Here is a 22,599-nt window from a genome sequence, read left to right as displayed (position 1 = left end):
ACATACATACAAACATAACTGTGAAAGTACACATTTAATCAATAACGATTTATATCACAAATAATAGATTATTCATTCCAAGCGATTTAAATCTCAATTTTCCCAAAACTTAATTTCATTGCTTAACCAATTTTGTCTTTAAAAGCAAAACGACACGCACTGCTTCTGCTGGTTCAAATACATACTGTGCATATACAGTGAGCGTAAAAAGTAAGTATAACACATGAGCACAATATGTATTTTTTATATATGAAAGACGGTATGCAACACCCTCAGCGAAAAAAAATCTCAAAAATCAACGGAAATTTTCAGCGACTTTTTAACATTTTATTATACTAAAATTTAATGGGCTACAAAACTGAATGTTCAAAATTTCTTGCCTTTTCCCCGAGTTTGGTATGAAATTTAAAAAAAAAATTATTCTTGTGGTTTATGCTGAAACCAAGGTACATTGAACAGGTAGTATCAGTAGAGCAGCTGATTTGATTTATTTTCAAATTATTTGGTCTCGAAAATGTCAAATATTTTTAATTTTTTCTCATAAATATTCTGAATTGTTAAAATCCATTTGCATGTGAAACCTTTTTCCATACAAAACAAGCGCTTGAATAGCAGCTTTTGGAACGTTCGCCCAACTCGGCAGCACGACCGCTGATTACTGGCCCTTGTAAAGGATGGATCAATGCTTCGAGAAGCAAACAAATTTACTAGGAAAGAAAGTTGCAACAATTTTTATTTTTTCCAATTTCAATTTTTTATTTTTTATAATTTTTTGTATTTCACATGACACGCTTTGATTTAGAAGAAAAAATTCAGAACAGTTTTTGACACTTTCGATAGCAGAAGCAACAACAAAATACACGCAAATGTTGTTTTTGCTCTACTGATACTACCTGTTTAATGTGCCTTGGCTGAAACTAAAAAAATTTGGAACAGAAAATATAAATAAATAAAATCAGCAAAACGTTAGGGTATACTTTTTTTGACGTTCACTGTGAATGCATAAGGTGAGGAACCTATATGTATTACAAATACTCGTAAATACACTCAAATAAATTCTGTGGCACAGTTGGAAGTAAACCCGTAAACAACAAAAAACAACAAAAGAAAAAAAATTTTCTAAAATATTTAAGTAGGAGTGTATGTAAGTTAACCGCAATTTGTAATATATTCGTTGCTACGCGGTCGCGTTATTAACTACAACTGATGACGGAAAGGTGTATACTCCGATTCCAAACGGTAAAGATTTTAACCATAAACTCAATTGTAAAAATTATCATTGTGTAGATATGTATGAGTTTTTACTTGAAATCTGAATACCCAGTGGGAATTAGGAGCACGTAATAATACCTTATTAGCAACTTACTCTTCACCTGGCAGTCATTACCATTTCCCTGCCGAACGTCCCTTACTTTTGCAAAGGCATGGCCGCCTTATGTAAGTAGGAATTTAGAATGTACATTTGGTATCAGACATACTTCTGAGCCGCTTTACAAAGTAAAGGCTTGTTTTCACTATGTCAAATTCAATGACATATGTCGTCAAATAAATGAAAACACATTGTCAAATGCGATTAGAAAACGGTATATCGACTGAGTTAGATCAGGATAGGTCTTCAGTCGTATACATGAGCTGCTATACCAGCTATATGTTCGCTTTTGGCTCATAATATCATCAGCGAAGGTGCGGATGAAAGAGCTAAACTTGTGTCAAAATATGTCGACAAATTTTGATGTCAAAATATGACATAGTGAAAACCAGCCTTAAGTTACGTGTAATGCAGAGCAGTCGCTCGGAGTAGTTCGGTGCTTGGAAATAACTTCGGCTGCACGTTATTTTGCAACTGACAACGTAATATGTCTTCGGAGGTGTTCATTTTGCCCTTTACTAGTAGATGACATTGGCCATGATGACAATTTTGGTACTAAAAACTGAAAGAAAACATGGCTTACCTCGCAAGGTGCTTACCTATTTTCCCAGTGGGTAACTAACTGACTAGCTGGATAAGTGCACACATATGTATACATATGTACATACATATGTATAGTCATGTGCGAAATAATAGGGACACGACATTTTGACAAGTTTTGGCTGTTCCTTATTTTGATTGTTTAATGATTATTATTTTTTCATAAAAATGCAGACTATTTAACAAACACCATATAATTTCAAATTTGAAACTGTTGAAAAATTTTGTTGAATTTTTCTAATTTTATATTATTATTAATATATGGTTTTTCTTAGATAGTGAGTTGTATTTTTATAAAAAATAATAATAAACATTAAACAAACAAAAGAAAAATGCACGAAAATGGTTAAAATGTCGTTTCCCTATTATTTTTCACATGACTGTATGTACGGTAGGCGTCGTATTCTTTCTTGTTGATAAGTTTACTTTGAGTGCACTTATACTATGACATAATCGCACATATGTAAATATGTACATATTTAGTTAATAAAATTATGTGCAAAAAAAAACCCGATTTGTTGCTGATTGAAGCGATAAATTAGTACTCAATTGTGAATCACCCTTTACCTTCATACCTACATACATACATACATACATAAGTATGTGGTTGATAACTTCAAATCGATATCTCTAAACTTGTGAGCGAGTTTATGAATAAATTTTGTAGAATAGAAGAGTACTCAAATTGATCGGAAACATTTCGTATGCAGGTGTGTGTGCGTGTGCCTCAATCATATTTTTTTAAAGTATAATTTTAGGACTCGATATCGAATTAAAAAATTTGTTTTACCATTAACTGTAAAAAAATCGGTTAAAAATTATTTCGCTTTTGAACATCGTAAAAATTCACAATATGTATTTACAAATATATGTAGTAAGTATGTAGATAGCAAAAATTTTGCCACACATATGTATCTGGTAATTAGCAGATACATTCTTATACATAAATACTTATACATATACATAAATACATACACACTTAAGTGCACTTTTTAACTAATGTACTTCACGATTAAACGCAAGAAGCGGATGCCGTCAATTTAAAAATGTCTGGAGCAGTAATAAAACTTGTGATTATCCCATATACTTGTGAAACGCTTAGCTTAAAAAGGGTTTTACATATGTACATACATATTTCTATATATTCATATGCCTGTACACGAATCACAGCAATTTGAATATCTTAATGTGCACACTTACATATCTATGTGCATACATTTGGGTGGTCTCAAAAAAGTGAAAGTCGCTCAATTCAATGCTCTCATCCCCTGGAATTGTTCTAAACTGAAAAAATTATATCCTGTTTTTTTTCTTTTTGAAATCAAAAAATATTTAGAGGTCGCTCCAACTTCTCCATATATTTTATATGTGGAAAAAACACGTTTGCGTAGAAATGGTATAGAACTCTTAAAAATCAATATTTCCCGATCGAAAAACTTCGTTTCTCTTCAGGAGGCTTCCAATAACAATACCCAATTTGTTTTCAAATTGAAAAAACAGGGGTATGATTATTTTGCGGTATAGAACTATCCTAGGGGGTGAGAGCATTAAAATTCCGACTTTACTTTTTCCCCACATGCATTTTTGGACCACCCTAATATACATACAAATGTATAGAAATTCTCATTCATACAGTTGCACAAAAAATACTACCTATGATCGCAAACAAAAAAAATAGTTTGTGTATTACTCATTACTTTTGAATTCTAAAGTAATAAGAGTCGGTTAAAAAAAATAGCGAAATAAGTGAGTGGGAAGAGCTTGAATATATACATACTTTCTACTCTGTAAAACTTAGCCCATTTTCATCAATAATTTTTTTTTTTGTTCGTTTTTAATCTTACTTTTAGAGGGCTCATGCGTTATATGGAAGAAAATGCGTAACATACAGGACAACACACAGATTCTAAACAATTAACGGTAGATTTGAGCGACCTAAAACTTGTACTAAAATTTAATGGGCTACTTGAATGCAATTCTTTTGTTCATTCGCTTTTGTGTTTTCTATTTACTTTCATATGCTTCAACTCGATTGAGTTCAAGCTTTTGGTTTGTACCTAAAATCAACTGATTGTACCTAATGTAGATACCTTTTGTGCCTACATTTTATCCCTTCAAATCATTAGCATAAACATAAGTTGCAAAAAATACCATTTTGAATTTTGTTCCTATTACACTGGTTTACAGCAAAATTGTTCTATGGATGCCACTATGCAATTTCAATGTAGAATTGCTCGGTGATTCCGAAAATCGAGTTAATTTTTTTTTCTATGGATACGTTTCCGAGATATTTGCAATTTACCGTTATTCAGCTTAAAGCAAAAATTGGTTCTTTTTAATCGCGTATATCTAACGAACCAATTTAATATCTTAATCTTAATATAAAATACGGCAAATGAAAGCCAATGAAATTCTCCATAAACCGTATATACATCACTTTTCCATAGGGCTTATAGTTTCTGATAAATTAATTAATCATTCCAGCTTTTCTTATTTTTTAATGAAAAAATTAAAAAAATGAAACTTTAACAGAAGAAAAATATAAAAAATAACAAAACCAAATTTTTGCATTTGTACTAAAGCCTCTTCTGTTACAAAAATACGCGAATACGAAAATACGCAAAGATTTTTTTTGTATGAAAATTGAGCACGAAAGAATGTTACTCATACGCCGCGTACACCTGAATAAAACGATTTTCTGCTCATTTTTCATACAAAAAAATCTTTGCGCATTTTCATTTGACCACTCATTATTACGTATTTATCCATCGATTTCCTTCATCAGTAACTTGATTTTTAATTTTTTTTTTGTAACAGAACCGGCTTTAGTACAAACGCAAAAATTTGGCACAGAACCTATTATTTTTTAAAATTTTCTTCTGTTAAATTTTAATATTTTTTCATAAAAAAATAAAAAAGTTGGAATGATTAATTAATTTGTCAGAAACTATAAGCCCTATCGGAAAGTGATGTATATACGGTTTATGGAGAATTTCATTGGCTTTCAATTGCCGTATTTTATATTAAGATTTTTAAATTGGTTCGTAAGATATATGTACGTGATTAAAGAGAACCAATTTTTGCTTTAAGCTGAATAACGGTAAATTGCAAATTTCTCGAAATTCGTGATCCAGTGTTATTAAACGTTCAAACAGTGGCGGATCCAGCGGGTTATATAACATACTGTTATAACAACGAACAGAGAAAGTTCATTAACATTTTTTTTTTGTTTTTAATTCTCTGTTCATTAACATTAACATTCCTCAACATTCTCTGCGAAAACGAATAGCATTGCTGTAAATATTAGCATTGCTGTACAAATAAGCTTTCAGCCATCTACTTTCGCTCATACATATATCCCATAGGTAAAAGCTTTCCTTTTGCACTTTTAACTAAACAGCAACTAGGTCAACATTGCATAATCTAGGTAGGGTTATTTACTATGGATATATGAATGAATGTACCATATACATAAATACAAATGAATGAACTATAAATGTATGTAAATACACACATATGTATGTACATAGGAGTGCTTTTGTAATGTATTTGTACAACGTTCCATTAACAGCAGTTTTTTTTTATATAGTACGTATGTATATGTGTGTGTATGTCCAATAAACAAATATTGTAAGTACACAGTTAACTCCCGCAAATTTACATTTACACATATAGTATGTACTACCAGTGTTGCCAGTTTAGACGTTTCCGACTAGATTTAGCCATTTTCCGACTAGATTTAGCCGGTTGCGTTAGCAAACAACCGGAGAAAATTCGGATTAGCCGGCAGCCGATTTGTTAGCCAGTTTGGCAAAAAAAAAAAAAAAATTTGCCGTTTTTAGCCGATTTTGCTATTTGCTCTATTTTCTTAAAATTTAAATATATAACTTTTCATTTTTAAAAAATTTAGCAACCCAAAATCTACTAGAAATGGCTAGCTCGGAGAAAATTTGCATGTCGAAGTGTGTTACATATACGATTTCAATGATTTTTATTTTAAGCTAAACGGGGACGCGACATTTTAGCAAGTTTTGCTTATTTTTCTTTAGTTTATTTAATGCTTATTATTTTTTTTATGAAAGCATATCTGATTACTTAACAAATACCATTTAAATCCGAAATGTGCATTTCGTCTGGAAATTTTCACTAAAATGTTTAATCTTTTAATCAGCAACTTTAGAAATTTTAAATTTTGCTACAAGAAAGTACCTAGCACTCTGCGCAGATTTTTGGCAATTCTTTTGTGCTATAGATGCTGACTAAAAAGTAAAAAATTTTGCAGAACTTTTATAATTTTTGCACAAAGTCTGAAACTTTGATTTATATGGTGTTTGTACAGTAAACAGCTATATTTTCATAAAAAAAAGTAACAAACATTAAATAAACTAAAGAAAAATAGCCACAACTATTTTCCTCAGCCCTTTCAAAACGTGTTCATTTCTCAACCGCCGACTAAGCAAAAGTGCAATACTTTCTACTAATAAGTATAGCCGTTTTGGAGAACGAAAAGTAAGTGCAAATGTTAGAATTTTAGAAGGAAAATTTTTTAAATAAAAAGTAAAACGCCATAACTTTGTAATTGATCTATTTTTTTTTAATATTTAAGTAATACAAACATGACTTGTTATTTAGCGCTTAGCTACGTATAATGACAGTTTCCGTATAACCTTTTTTAACAAAAAATTTTTTAATGAATTAACGAGTATTGTTACTTTTGATTTATTTAAATAAAACACACATTAATTTTAGCCGTTTTTTTTGCCAATTTAGCCGGTCGGCCCAAAAAGTTCTGGCAACACTACGTATGCGCATGCAGATTTGTACATATCTACCATTCGTTTATCTCTATTTACATATCGCTAGCTTAGAGTGAAAAGTTGCTAAGTCCACTTTTTATGAAAACTCATATTTTGACATAGGAGGCTAAAGAAATTGAATACGCATCGTTTCGAAAATTATAAAGGTACTTGTTTTATTTTTTCCTCTTCATAAGCAATAAAAGGAAAATTTGCTAAGTCCAAAAGAAGCACCACCAATCCGATAAGGCCAAAATAATACGACGTCTTTTAATAAATATCGAATCCTTCTGATTCTTATGGAGTTTTGCTTTGCTTTAAACGCGCAAAATGTTTGTTTCAAAGTCTTGCGAAATAGTTAAAGAAAATGGCTATAGGAAGATTTTTTCCTCTCCTGTAAAATTTTTAAAATGGGACTTAGCAACTTTTCTTTCTAAGCTAGCGATATAGTGCTTGCCTGCTTTATAAACATTTGATTATGCAACATTCTATTACTGTACTGATTCACTATTTCTTTGTGGGGGAATGATTGGATTTTTTTGTTTTACTTTTATTTGAAAAAAAAAACAAAAAAACAAAAGCATTTGCATATTGTATAATACATACTACGTGCATAGCCAGTAACTTGTATGGTTTTAATTGAGTTAGCAATTCACAGATGTAACGAATATGCCCCCTGGGCACTTTCCACATGTAATCATTGGTTTTTATATAACTTTCAAAAAGATCTGGAAATGATTATTCTGTTAAGAATTACAGTTCGTACGTTTATGTAAAATAATAAATTTGTTGTGTATTTGTTTTCTACTTTTTTTTTTTTAATATGCCTCATTATGACCCAGCTATTTTTAATAAAATTTTTTCCGAAAAAATTACACCGGAAAAAAATGAGCTTACAAACATTTAATTGTGCATTACACTAACAAGAAATTTTCCACATTTGATTTTAACTGAGATAAGGCTTATCCATTTCTAAAAGATGTAAGGTCGCTGAATTCAAATCTGAACTGGGAACTGCTCTGTCACATTAAATTATAATTATAAAATTTATTATATTTTAAGACTTCCGCCTTAATATTTAGGAAAAAATTCTAAGATTTACGTAAGCTGGACCAATTTGAAAATGCCTACACAAATCGATTTTTTTTTTATAAATAAAATATTAAAAAAAAAATTACCTCAGATGGTAGAAGAGTTTAAGGTCATACATATGGAGTAGTCCACTTGCAAAGTGCGCTATGTAAATTTTTTTTCGATTTTTAGTTTTTGGTGGGTAACGTGCCAGTATTTAAAGTATTTTCATGCCCACTAGCAACACAGTGCAAAATCTTTCTAAATTCTGAAAAAAATAGCATCAAATGTTAACTTTTGTTTTCCTATTTATCCAAAATTTTCAGGTAATAAAAAAATATTAAATTTAGATGTTACTTGTTGTCGTAGTCGTTTTTTTATTTTTTAAATTTATGGCTTACTATTATAAAATCGCTAAATAACGCTGTTTGCATATGTACATTAGGGTGGGCCATATTTTTTATAACTATGCGCGTATAGCATAGGAGGATTTTACGTGTAAGCAAATTTGTCAAATAAACCATGGGCCTAAAATCAATTTGGGGTCTGCCAAATTACGAAAATAAGTTCGAAGAAAATAGGAAAATTTTCACTGTTGCGCCCTCCGGTAGAAGCTTTACGAAAAGATACACAAGTGCAAAAAAATACCCATTATAACATGTACATATACAAAAATACACAAATTTAAGCACTTGTTTTCGACACTACAGCAAAGTGCTACGGAACCTATTTTCGCAATTTGACAAACTCCAAATTGATTTCAGACCTCGAATTCGTATGTGTTATACGCGCATAGTCGAAAAATCTCCCATACAAATTGACCCGCCCTAATATAATATTTACATATGCATTATGCATTATGTATAGAATATTGTTACATATGTATATGTACAAACATACGTACATATAATCATGTGAAAAATAATAGGGACACGACATTTTGGCCTTTTTCTTTTATTTCTATTTTTTATTTGTTTAATCTATATTTTTTTTTTTATAAAAATACAGCTCACTATATAACAAAAACCATATACATACATAGTTTCAGTTTGTCGAAAAATTAGAAAAATTCAACAAAAATTTACAACAAACTTTTAACTAATATAGAAAAAAACTAAGTTTGCAGTTTTATAGCCCATTAAATTCTAGCTTAAGAAAGTGCAAGTTTCAAGTGGCTAAGGATTCGCGTTGATTTTTGATAATATTTTTTGCGGTTGGTGTTATGTATTTTCTTACAAAAACAATTGTCGAACATACTTTGAATGGAAGAAAATACGCGACATCGTTGAAACATGCGCAACTTGTGTTTGTTGTAAAATTTTGTTGAATTTTTAAAATTTTTCGCTGGATTTTGAAATTGGGACTTATTTATATGGATAATGAACTGTATTTTTTTATAAAAACATAATAAATATTTAACAATGAAAAGAAGAATAACCAAAAATGGTCAAAATATCGTGTACCTACCTATTATTTTTCACATGACTATATGTTAGGTACATACTAAGTGTGTGCCTGTCTATTATTCATCCATTGGGAGAAAAGATACTAGATATATACATACCTACATACATGTCTATATGTACATACGTATGCTCTATGTATATTTTTTTAGTTGCTTCGAGTATTAAATCGTAACAATTGAATGATCAGCACAGCCTCATTAACGAGCTTTCACAAACAGCTTGAAGAGCCGCATGAAGGGTAAGGCTGGTGGTTAGACCATTCACACAATTTTAATAGACTTAATTGGACAATTAACAAACTGTGTTGGATTATATTCGAAAATGGAAATACATTCATATCAACACTTTTTACAGTAAATACATACAAACATATGTATATACATATATGGACATACCTACTTACATATGTACATAGATAAAACTTAAAAAATGTATTAATGAAAATTAATTTAACGGTAAAGAACTCAAAAAGCTGTATACTTTTTTTTAATACAAATTCATGAATCAGGACCGAAAAAGTGTATGTTAATATTTGTATAAATGTACTGTAAAATCGTTACAATCAGTCTTATTGCCAATTCCATGTGAATAAAACGTTCCATTCTCAAATTAAAAAAAAAAAAATTGTTTTGGTTTTGCTTTATAATTTTTGGGAATATGTTTTTGGTTCACATGGCATTCGCGATAAGTGAACTTATAACCCAGTCAGATGTTGTAAGAAAAGCACTTTTTCATTACAGTATGCGCCACCTCTTCCTTCTATGTTGTGTAAAAATTTCATAGCTGTATTGATTAATCGAGTTTTTGATTTTTTTAATTATGACACTCTTGCAGAAAAGTTATGATATGTAAACAATTACCTACACGTGCCAAAGATAAAGAGATAATCACGTCTTTTAAATTTACCAAACCCAAGGCGAAGCCTCATAAAGACCAAAAAAAATGTTTTATATGGCACTTACAGTCGCCCACTTTTGGTCTGTTGATTGGAGAGTTAACTTGAATTGAAGGGTGAACAAATTTCTGCCTTCTAATGAATGGTAATTTCATCCAATCGAAAATCCCATGGTTTCTGTTAGTTGGGTTATATTTCAAATCCAACGGCACAGTTTTCTCTGTAAAGGGTAATTTTTACTCATATTCAAATGGATCTACAGAGGTCGGTGAAGTGGTCAGAGGCGGGATGTATGTATGTTTTCTTACAAAGTTTGGACTGAGTGAATTTGGGGAGCTCCGTTCACGACCCAAAATTCAGTGAACTCATAACTAATTACTGAAAAATTACACGACTAATTTTTAGTGTCGCCGTCGAAAGTAGAGTATGCATTAGCATTGCCACATCTGACTGTGATTTATCTTCAACAATACAATTGAGTCCTATGATCATGAATAATAAACCAAGTTGTCAACTTTCCGATATTATCAGTAGAAATTGAAACCGTCTAAACTACATATGCATTCAGTATCGTCGACAACTGCTTTGGTAGCTAAAAACGCCCACCAACGCTTATACATATGTATGTAAGTACATTAGGGTGGTCCAAAGGAAGTAAAGTCGGAATTTTTATGCTTTCACCCCCTAGCATTGTACTATATCGAAAAAATATCGGTACCCCTATTTTTTTATTTTGAAATCAAGGAATGTTTAGAGGTAAATCAAAGCGCTCAGTTTTCCATGTATTTTATATGGGGAACAAACAACTTTTCGTATAAACGTTATAGCATTCTTGAAAATCAATATCGATCGGAAAACGCTGGTTCTTTTCAGGCGAATTCCAATAAACATACCCAATTCTTTATTTAACAATTTTTTAATACTAAAGATTTTTTATTTATCCCCATTGCATTTTTTGAGGGTTTTGGCAGACCTATAAAATATAGCTACTATGAAAAAATAGTTAAATAGTTAGTTAGTTAGAAATGTTGTGCGTTTTGAGCGACCTCTAAATATTTTTAAATTTCAAAATAAAAAAAAGGGGTATATTTTTTTATAATTTTAAAATAAAAATAGGGGTATATTTACTAATTTCCAAATAAAAATATAGGGATATATTTTTTAATTTCAAAATAAAAAATAGGGGTATAATTTTTAGTTTCAAAATAACAAATAGGGGTAGGTATATTTTTTAATTTCAAAATAAAAAATAGGGGTATGTATATTTTTTCGGTGTAAAACAATCCAGGAGATGATGGCATTCAAATTCTGACTTTACTTTTTCACATGTATTTCTGGGCCACGCTAATGTACATACATATATATGTATGCATGTAGTGTATACAACCAAGGCTTCGTCATTTTATTCAAACATATTCGCCATTTCCCTTAGAACAATGCACTCGTATTTAAAGAATTTAAATTTTACCATCATTTGTGATATTCAAGTTACTCACACAACTGATGAGTAATTCAGCTACCTGCATACATACGTGACTAACGAGAAGTAAATTTGCAGCAAGCAAGGTATAAAAAAAAATTTAACGATCATTTTTGAAGTCATATTTTCAAAGTCAACTGCAGCAAAGCCACATTTTAAAGTTGCAGTTATAGGTAGCTAGCAATTTTTATTTCCGAAAGTGATTTCTGCAAATTTGTGAAAAAGTGCTATTTCGGTGTTAACACGGCAAAGTAGACGTTCGCTTTTGTATTTTGACAGCAAAATGAGTACAAAAAGCGCTTGCATTGGCCACGTTTAATCGCACTTTAAAGCACTCCACTTTGCAACTCTACGTTCGCCAAAAGAAGTAGGAAAGCAGCACTACACACAAAAGCGATCCGGTTTAAAGCAATGGACGATAAAAAAAAAAAATCGCAAAATGCCGGTAACCGGTTTTGAAAATGAAAATAAAAGCACAAAACAAGTAACCGCTGACTCACACTCTTGTGCTGATCTTTTCAAATGCTTTGATTTTCTTTGAATTTTCAAAAACATTTGTTTCAACCAAATATTGCAGGAAAATACAGGAAAATTTCGAGGTGTTGCATAACGCAAGGCTATGCACGAAAATCTTCACTTTTCCGAAGCACACAACCACTCACTGCTTATAATTTTAATTTTTGTATATAACGTACAAACGTTATAAATCTATTATAAACGCTTTTATGTATTTTGTTCGAAGCTGTTATGGACACTTGAATTTTATACATAGTATTTAATATTTTTCACAAATTTAACGTGTTTTAGGAAGAGCGCTCACCTTGTTCAACCGTAGTATCCAACGACCAACTTAACAATGATCAAAAATATCTTGCTGTCCCCAACTGTAGCACTTCTTCAGCTTTTTATTCACTTCGTATTTGTTCAATTGAAAGCGCGCACTTTCCCACAAACCAAATCAACGTACATACATACCTACTTGGCCCCTCGAACGTCGTCGTCATACATTTGTTGTTTGTTACCAGAGAATTTGCAAGAACAACAATTGCTTTTAACCCGTCCCGCCGGAACGGTGAGAAATGAAATGTTGCACTCACACAACATTTTTACGGCTTGGATATTCTCATATACATATAACGGTGCAACGAAAAGAGAACTGGATATATACATTTACGTATATGTATATATGTACAACGCGAGACGCAAGTGATCAGCGGCATGTGCAAAACATGTATATAACATATACGTATGAATATGCACATAAATAATATCTATCTACAGTGAGTCAATCAAGTTTAGGGACATAGTATGTAATTCAAAAGTAATACCCTTTTAGCCTTTAAGGGCCCGTTTTTCATTGCAAATTACTGGCTGACATTTAATTGGCTAATTTTAGCATAAACCAGTTAGCTCGAACGTTTAAACTAACTGCCTTATTCCCGCATCATTTACAAAATTAATCGTATGACTAGTGTCATAATAACTGCGCCTAAAACACATTAGGGCTGTTCAGGATCTTATGCATATGGTTCTTGGATTTGCATATTCGTTACATATGTACATTCACAACAATAAAAAGGCGTTGTAAAATGCACATGGTTGCCATGGCAGCAGTCATAAAATTGCAAATCCAAGACCATTTCCACAACATCCTGGAAATATATAAATATTGTTTCGCCATTGTCGCGCACTCAGTAGGCGATGACAATAACATTGACAATTGTCACCATTAGAGTAAAGACAGTAGTCAGTCTTTGAGGTTTGTCATTGGCATGGGAATAAAGCTTTAAGTTTAAACTACAGCCGTACACAGAAAACTGGCCCTAAGTAGCACAGTGTAGGAGAAGCGAAGTAAAAAAGCAGGTCAAAAGTACTTAACAAAATTTTAGTGCACTACATACCGTTGGCTTTTTTCACAATGATTTCGCCTTCCCAGCTTTTTTATGGTTTGTTGAAAACAAAGAGAAGACTTATATTATCGGTATTTGTTTAGTAATGTTTAGGGTGATAGACTCGGTTTTTCCAAACTGGTTTCCACCGTTTTTTTTTTGATATCTATAGGCGGTTTTCCTAAAATCTTGATTTTTAGAATACAGAATAAACCGGATTTTTTTTTATCGAATAAACCGCTTTTTTTAATTTCATAAAAATCTTGACTTCTCAATAGAAGTTTTGAGTTTTTTGAAGTTTTCAATGCTATTTTCAATTGTTTTAAAATTATATCGTAGGTTATTTGGGGATAAACAGTATATCATATTGGACACCAATAACTGGACGCAGAACGCTAAACGTGTTTGGCTGAGTTTCTCCGCGACCGCTATTTGAAAAAAATATATATATATATATTTTTGCGTTTTTGTTAAACATCGGTGGTTGATGGCGACTATCGATGTTTGCTTTGTACACTTCTATGAATGTAAAGAACGACGAGTTAAAAGAGATCATGCATGCGTAGATGGATCGTGCGTTTGAAGGTTATTAAAGGTGTGATAAACCAAATGGGCGAGATTTGAACAAAAGTAAAAATTTTTGGATTTTTTGGTGGCGGTGTCGAAGTTGAATAAAATCAGTGAAAGTCTTGGTACCTAAACTTTATTGATTCACTGTACATACAGTCAGTCAATAAAGTTAAGGTACAGCGAATTTTTTACAATATGGGTACTATTTAAAAAAAAATTTTTTTTTTCGATAATTTTTTATAAAAATATGGTTAATTCTACAACAAAACCCCCAAAATTCAAAGTTCCAAACCTTGTGCAAAATTAAAAAAAAATTCTGCAAAATTTCATTCAAATATTGCACTTTTTATTTACGCTCTCTAGAAAAAAGTTGAGTATGCAGTTTTTTAGCACATTCAATCTTAGTATAACAAAGTGCAAGTTTGAGGTAGCTGGGACTTATCATTGATTTATAGTAATTTTTTTTGTTGAAGGTGTCGCTCATTTTCTCCATATAAAGAGATGTTTGATAAATTTTTTATGTTGAAAAAATGTGCGACCCCTTCAACAAAAAAATTCCCCAAAAATAAATGGTAAGTCCTAGCTTCCTCATACTTGCACTTTTTTCTAGAGAGTGTAAATAAAAAGTGCAATATTTGAATGAAATTTTGCAGAATTTTCTTTAATTTTGCACAAGGTTTGGAACTTTGAATTTTGGGGGTTTTGTTGTAGAATTAACCATATTTTTATAAAAAATTAACGAAAAATAAAATATTTAAGAAAAAGTTGCCCATATTGTAAAAAATTCGCTGTACCTAAACTTTATTGACTGACTGTACATATCTATGAATGTATACATGTGTGTATGAATGTATGTAACATTGCGACGCAGCTGTTGTTGGGGGCTCGTATGCCACAAGGATATCTTTCTTGGCTTGGGCAGTAACGCACAAATATTTTCTGTGGTTTTTTCAGGAGTGGCGGTTCGCCCAATGATATAGTACATACATATACTTTCATATGTATTTACATGTGAAAGTATGTAAATACATATTTAAGTGAATGTGCATTTATATATACATATACAAACTTAACTTGCATTGCCTTATAAATATCCCAACAAACCAATAACTAATCCTTAATTATAGTATTCCAGAAAAAACCTGATTACCTCGGAAATAAATTTGAATTCGAAAAAGCTATTCCTCTACATGGCATGACTTTAAGATGGGCATGCCATTGGCGGTAATGGCTTGCATACGACTTTTTATGTGCTAATGTAATAAATTCTAGAATATGTTCCTAGTACAAAACCAGGAATCGCCTAAGTTGAAACGTGTTCTTGAATATATTACTTGGAATATCTAAACTGTCTTTCGCTTCTTTAACCCATTAAGGGGATCGCAAAGTCGTCTGCAAGCCATTACCGCCAATGAAATGCCCATGTTAAAGTAATGGCTTCTAAAAACGAAAGTGTAAAACGATGTTCACATGAGGCGATTTTCCAGTCAATTTTAGAGGTGATTAGTTGAATCAAAAGTTGGCTGCACCCCAAATTCATTGGAAGCGATTAGTTGAAAGGCCGTTCACACTAGGCGATTGTTGCTTTCAACAAAAAGTTGTCTGTAAAATCGCCTCATGTAAACATATACATATGTATACCGTTTTTTGGTTGACAAAAGAAGTTAGGTGCGCATAGAACACTGCACTGCAAAACTCTGCGAATCCTGTGAATACCATAATAACCAATTCATATTTAATCAGAAGAAATTCGTTGTTGGTTTTATTTCGAATTAAAATGTGATAACGGACGTGACAGATTTTGACAGGGCGCTAGGAAGGGAAGTTGGCTGCAAAAAACGGCGACACTGACATTTTCGTATTTCACACAAACAAGTGGTAAAAAAATTAGCTCCCACAACAAGTTTTTTAAAAACGAAATAATGTGAATTCAGCTGAAATATTCTCCTACATGTTCATTGCAATTTCTAGGGCATCACTTTTATAATTACTTATTCATTTTTTTTTTATTCTTGACAATCTTACGTTGAATAACATTTGTACATTTTGGTTTTGTGGGATGTGAGAAACATAAATTTATTTATGTATGCATGTATGTACGTAACAACCTACGCATACAAGCATAGCAATGCTGCGCCTTGCAATAAGTGAATGCACTTATCCTACTCGCTACTCCCACACAAAATTTTGTGGCTTTTATTTACTTGTGTAGGTTAGTTCTGAAGCGAGTTTATATACACAAATTCATATGTACTTATATAAATACCACCTACTGCCACATACATACGTATGTAATAACATATGTATTTACATTAGACCGCACCACCTTACAAGCAAACAAAAAACGCGCGCAAGTTGCAAGACAATTCCGATTTTCCGAGTTTTGGCTGAACCTCGGTGATACCTATATTCAGCAATAAAATTTATTTTAAATAAGATCTGGTTGGTAAGGAGATACTATAACCGGCTACTTCAGGTCAAACAACTTCGGAAGGCAAAAAGTGTCTCCTATCATACTTCAAGATCTGCCTGTAAATGCCGAAGATATGACCTCTACATTCGCAAAAAAATCGAAATTGCCTTCGGATCCTTAGCAAAAGTTGAATGATTTTTAGCGAACTTTAATTTACTGGTGGGTAAGTACTAGAACTAAAATGGGGTGATTAAAATTTAAAAATAATTTCTTAAAGAATTTTGTGAAAAAAATCTGATGACAAAACAGTGTAAGCTTAAAAAATCTGAAAAAAAGAAAAAATAATAATAATTTTAACGGAATCGTAATAATGAGATTTTTGATGCTGTTTTTTTTTACTTCTTTCAAAGATTGGTATAAGAAAAACTTGAATAACTGGACCAAAACTATTCCGATTTAGACTTATGAGACATCTCCCTATTTACTTCTTTGCGAATAAGCTCATTCAAAGTATGAAAGAGACTGGTAGGATGAACGAGCGTCATTCTAAGTTTGAATTGAGATGTGTTGGTATTTGAACAAAAAAAAAAAAATAGAACGTGAAAAGAAACTATTTAAACAATAAACTAAATTTTTGGAGGTATTTTCAAATCGGTCCAGCTCACGTAAGTCTTAAAGCGCAGTTAGTCAACGACGTAACGTAAACGTAGGTTGACGTACGTAGCAGCATATCAAATTTACTGTTGAAAGAGAGAGAGAGCGGCAACGGCAACGTCACCGCCATGCGGTGGTGAGTTTTCGTTAACACGCGAGTCCCATAAGCTATGTAGATCGTGTCTGCGTCAACCTACGTCTAGGCTACGTCGTTGACTGCTTGAGCTTTTAAATATTTTTCCGAAATATCTTAGGTGACGTCTTCAAATAAAATATATTTTGTAATCCCGGCGGAAAAACCGCAACGTTTTTTTGGTGATGCAGTCTAATATACATACATATCTACATAAATAGTTCTGTACCTATGTACATGTATAAATATATAAGAACTTGAAAAATGGGACAGAAAATTTTCCACGTCATGCGCACGGACGTTGTTTTCGGATGTTTCTTTAATTTTTTTTGTCGACAAGAAAAAGGATAATTTAAAAAATGTTTGTGGTAGGTATAAGGCACGATTGAGAGAATACAAAGGTTGCGCCGATCTCGGATCGCTATTCCTCTCTTAACGAATTTGACAGAATCGTTGTTTGCATGACGTCACACTGGTGCAACTTGTTTACGTTTTTCCTTGCAAAATTTTTTCTTCTTCTTCCATTCTTGCTCACGTTTTGGCATTTCTCTCTCGCAATTGCACCAGTGTGACGTCACACACAAGTTATTCTCAAAAATCCTCTCTGATCGGCGCAATCTTGTATTCTATCAGTCTTGGGTATAAGGGAAGGCTTAAGCAGTATTTATTAGAACAAAATAGTAGAAATTTGAATATAAAGGGTTTGCCATCAAAATTTGTGTTTGAACGTTAGTTATTGAAATGATCATCATAGTCAACTGATCTACAAGAATATTTAGAAGAGCAAATAACTAAATGTACTATAATAAAAGCAAACTAAAGTTTGGATTAACTCTAAAATCTTTGTATATTTTCGTTGCGGACGTTTTTCCATTTGTCGTTAGGAAAATGGATTTTTCTAAAGCGATATTGAAGAATTAGGAAAGGCGAATCACATATCTCAAAGAAGTGTGAAGTTAATACATCGCTCGTTTAATAATATACAGAATTGTTTCAAAATTTCAATTTTGTGGTAAAACGCAATCAAAGTTTGATCAATTCATACAGTTGGTATACAAAAAAAAAGATGGAAGGACACATGTCTTCGCCATATTTGGGAAGTTTATGACTGAACATATTCTCCTTATCCAACTTATTAATTGTATGATGAAATGTCCAAAAACGTAAAATTTAAGTTACTTCTCTATGTTATCAAACGTGCGATATATAGTCCTACGCCATTCTTGATACAAAAATATAAGAATTTGAAGTTTTTTTTTTTGTTTTTTTCTGACCATTTCTCGGATTTGCCCTTATGTACAAATCTATGTATGTATGTATAACAGAGGCATAAAATGCTCCTGTTAACTTTCTCTGGGGTTCCACTGCCATTATTACATTTATATGTATATATATAATACATACATATGTACGCACACACACTTATATACATGCATAGATAATTGAAATTGTAAGTTTTAGTACATAGTTTTAGTATAGAGTACAGTGTTGCCGCGAATCATTTTTAGTGGTAGCCACATTCCTCTAAAAAAAGGGCTAAAAAAGAGCTAAAAAAAGTCGTTGTGGCTAAAGATGGTAGCTACAATTTTTTACCAATATATACATATATAAGTATACACGCAAACATTTTCAATAAGTAATGGTACAGAAAACAAACTCTGTAAAAAAAAGCTAATATTTTATCCAACCAAAAACCTTTTTGTATAAAAGGGGAAATATACGACACCCGCTTGCTGGCTCCATCAAGTGATTATACCATCAGGCTCGAAGCATATAATTTACCAGCATGCTGGTACAATATTTATTTCTTTACAAATGAGTTCGAGGAAAGATCGAAATGATTAGAGCCGAAATTTCAAAATTTGTCTACCATTTCGTTTAAGCGTTTTTTTTTTTAAATTCACAACTACAATATGGTGAGCTTAGTCTTCCACAAACACGGCTTTGACTCATATAGTGCAAGAAATTTCCGCCAAAATACTTTTTACATAGAAAATTGAGCCAATTTCACCTCTCACGACACCAGCATGCTGGTAGAATCATAAAATTTTCAACTAGTTTTTGAAGTCGCACCAGCAGCTGGTACAATCACACCAAAAGAACATACACGGCAATCGACTTGATGGGCCATTTAACAAATTAAGCATATTAAGAGCCGTCAACTTATCTATTTTAAACTATAGTTAAATCGTTATTAGATAAGTTAACAGCCCTAACACTTTTACAGTATGTATGTATAAAAACGTAAGGAACATACAATACATACTATATATATATATATCAGTCTCTCTTAGTTTAAAAATTCGTCTCTTACATAATTGAAAAAAAAATGGATCAAATTAAGCATATACAACTTTTTCATACCAAGTATGAATAAATTCCCCAAAGGGCTAAAAAAGGGGCTGGGGGCAATTTTAAATGTATGTGGCCAAAAACAGAATGTGGTAGCTAAATCTAGCTACCAAAGGACTAAAACGGCAACACTGATAGAGTATATTTTTGTATATACATACATACAGTTGTCCACAAAATAATAGGAGTGGGATATTTTAACCTGTTTTGGCTATTTGTCTTTAGTTTATTTAATGTTTCGTATTTTCTTGTAAAAGCCCAGCTGGTAATACAACAAACACCATATAAATTTACATTTTCAAGTTTGTACAAAAATTATAAAAATTCTGCAAATTTTCATTAAAATTTCAAACTATTTAACCAGAATCTTTAGAAAATATGTTGGTATGCAGTTTTGTAGCCCATTCAATTCTAGTCTGAAGAAGTGCAAGTTTCAAGCTGCTAAAAAATTCCGTTGATTTTTGAGAATTTTTTCGGTTGAAGGTGTTTCACGTTTTTTCCATACAAAGTATGTTCGACAATTTTCTTTTATATGGGGACAGTGCCAGCAAAAAAAATTGCCAAAAATCAACGGAATTTTTTAGCAGCTTGAAACTTGCACTTCTTCAGACTAGAATTGAATGGGCTATAAAACTGCATACCAGAATTTTCTCTGATTTTCTCTGAAAATTCTGATTAAAAAGTTTGATATTTTGGTGAAAATTTACAGAATTTTAATAATTTTTGTACAAAGGTTGAAATCTGAATTTATTCGTTGTTTGTTGTATACCCAGCTTGACTTTTGTATAAAAATAATAAACATTAAATAAACAAAAGACAAATAGCAAAAACTGACCAAAATAACGCACTCCTATTATTTTGTGGACCACTGTATGTACATATACATACAAACGTCTTGATGACGCTAATATGTCTGCCAGTGGTGTAGTAGGTAATTACATACAAACTAGGTACGTCTGTTATTATTTCAGGCGACCTTGCAGCTGTTCAAAACGAAAGGAAATGTTCTTAAAAGAAACACAACATAAAATATTTATTGAAATTATAAAATTTGTACATAATAATAAAAGTGGGTCTCACACAGTCCAGTCGCGATAGTACCTTTTCAAAACAATTTTAGGATTTAGGAATATATGTACCTAATATCCTACATTTAATAAATGTCCATTGCACTTACTATGTCTGTGGCGGTTATTAACAATAAAGCTGTTAGTTATATTTTTAGAAGTGGCGCAAAATGGTAGGAGTTTTATTTTGTTTTTAATTAACTGGAACGCAGTGACTTTTATGCCGCTATTATGTTGGACATTTGTTGTTATCTAACAAAGACTTGTTAAGTAAAATCTTAACACAAATATTTACGGTTGAAAAGAAAGGAAATTTTTTAAAGAAGAAATCTTGAACTTGAAAATTTTCCTTGATCTAGAAAATTCGATATAGACATTTATAACGTACAAATACATATGTTTTTATGTATGTATGTATGCATAAAAGTATCAATGTACGTATATTAGGGTGGTCCAAAAGAAAAGTAAAGTAGGAATTGGCATTTTAATGCTATCACCTCATATGACTCTTCTATACCGAAAAAATATACCCCTGTTTTTTCTAATTTGAAATCAAAAAATATTTAGATGTCGTTCAAAGGGCCGAAAGCTCTGCACATTTTTTATATGAGAAAAAAAACAAATTTTTCTTAGAAATGGTATAGAGTTCGTAAAAACCAATATTATGTGAAGGTCGATCGAAAAACATTGATTTTCAAGAATTATTAAAATTATATTTTTTCCCCATATAAAATACATAAAAAATTTTAGCGCTTTGAGCGACCTCTAAATATTTTGTATTTATTTCCAATAAAAAAAAAACAGGGGTATATTCCGACTTTAATCTATTTTGGACCACATTAATGTACATACATACATACTAAAGTAATGAAAAATATTTATAATATTTATTGGCACCGTTTTTTAAGACATTTTTAAGGCATTTTTTCTTGACTTGTGTATACATAAACGTGCCCATATGAATTTCTAAGTAATTATGTACATATGTAGTATCTACATACATATATACATACATATTTCTCAATGCTTTTACTATAGTACATATTTCACTTTTTGGTTGACATTTGAAAATCTTGAACTTGATGGCTTCTATTTGTTTATTTGTTTTAGTTTGTTTTTGCGATTCGTCCCTAAAAAAAATTGAAATGTTGCCAATAAACAAAATACATATAGATATGTATATTCACATACATAGGTGTGAAATTTCTATGTGCATACACCGCTACAAATGTAAAATTTTGAAAATATTTTTCGTTTGTTGCAAAATCGTCTCGAAGAAAAAAAAAACATGTCGAGAGTAAAATAAAAAAAAAAACAGATAATGATGATTGAAATATGTCTAAAAATTTAAATAATTCTTATGTGTAGGCTTTTCAAGAGATATGTAAAGCTTTATGAATTTTAACACACAACATACTACATTTGTACTAAAATAATAGGAAAAAATACATTTATACATAAGTACATACTACTTATTAATTTTAGACTTTTTTATAATTTTTAAGGTTTTGTTTTGACTATTTATTTTTTTGGCAAAAAAATAACCCACTGTTTTTGCTTTTGATAAAGCAAAGCTTAAGATTAAAATACACTCTTGCAGATGAAAATTTCCCAGAGATTTTTTCGAAAAATAAAAAACAAATAATCCCGTTAAGTCTTTAAAATGTATAGAATAGTCCAAAGAGTTCCCTGAAAACCCTGAAAATAATCTGAAAAATTTAACGCGGAGATTCCGAGAGGTTCCTACAAGGTCCCGAAAAGTCAGGTATATATTTCGAAAAATAACATAGATATGAAGAATTCAAAGGTCCCTAACAAAACATACCGAGCAAAAAAAATTAAAC

At 31.4% G+C, this 22,599-nt stretch overlaps 1 protein-coding gene and 1 long non-coding RNA gene across 2 annotated transcripts in view; both read right to left on the bottom strand.

Moving 5' to 3' along the window:
• The window catches only part of LOC118746814, an 8,650-nt gene extending 7,450 nt beyond the window's left edge, over positions 1 to 1,200 (bottom strand). The window contains exons 1-2 of the long non-coding RNA XR_004993895.1: positions 978 to 1,200; positions 161 to 184 (exon numbers count right to left, since the gene is read on the bottom strand). This is a non-coding gene — a long non-coding RNA (uncharacterized LOC118746814). The remainder of the gene's footprint in view (positions 1 to 160; positions 185 to 977) is intronic.
• The window catches only part of LOC118746813 (arginine kinase), a gene marked incomplete at its 5' end in the record, with an annotated part of 50,448 nt that overhangs the window by 12,166 nt on the left and 15,683 nt on the right, over positions 1 to 22,599 (bottom strand).

This window comes from Rhagoletis pomonella, unplaced genomic scaffold, assembly GCF_013731165.1.
Source record: "Rhagoletis pomonella isolate Grant_MI unplaced genomic scaffold, Rhpom_1.0 Rhpom_scaffold_00011, whole genome shotgun sequence".
NCBI classification, from domain to species: Eukaryota; Metazoa; Arthropoda; class Insecta; order Diptera; family Tephritidae; genus Rhagoletis; species Rhagoletis pomonella.
The sequence above is the reverse complement of the archived record's forward strand: the minus strand, read 5'-3'. Positions and strand labels throughout refer to the sequence as shown.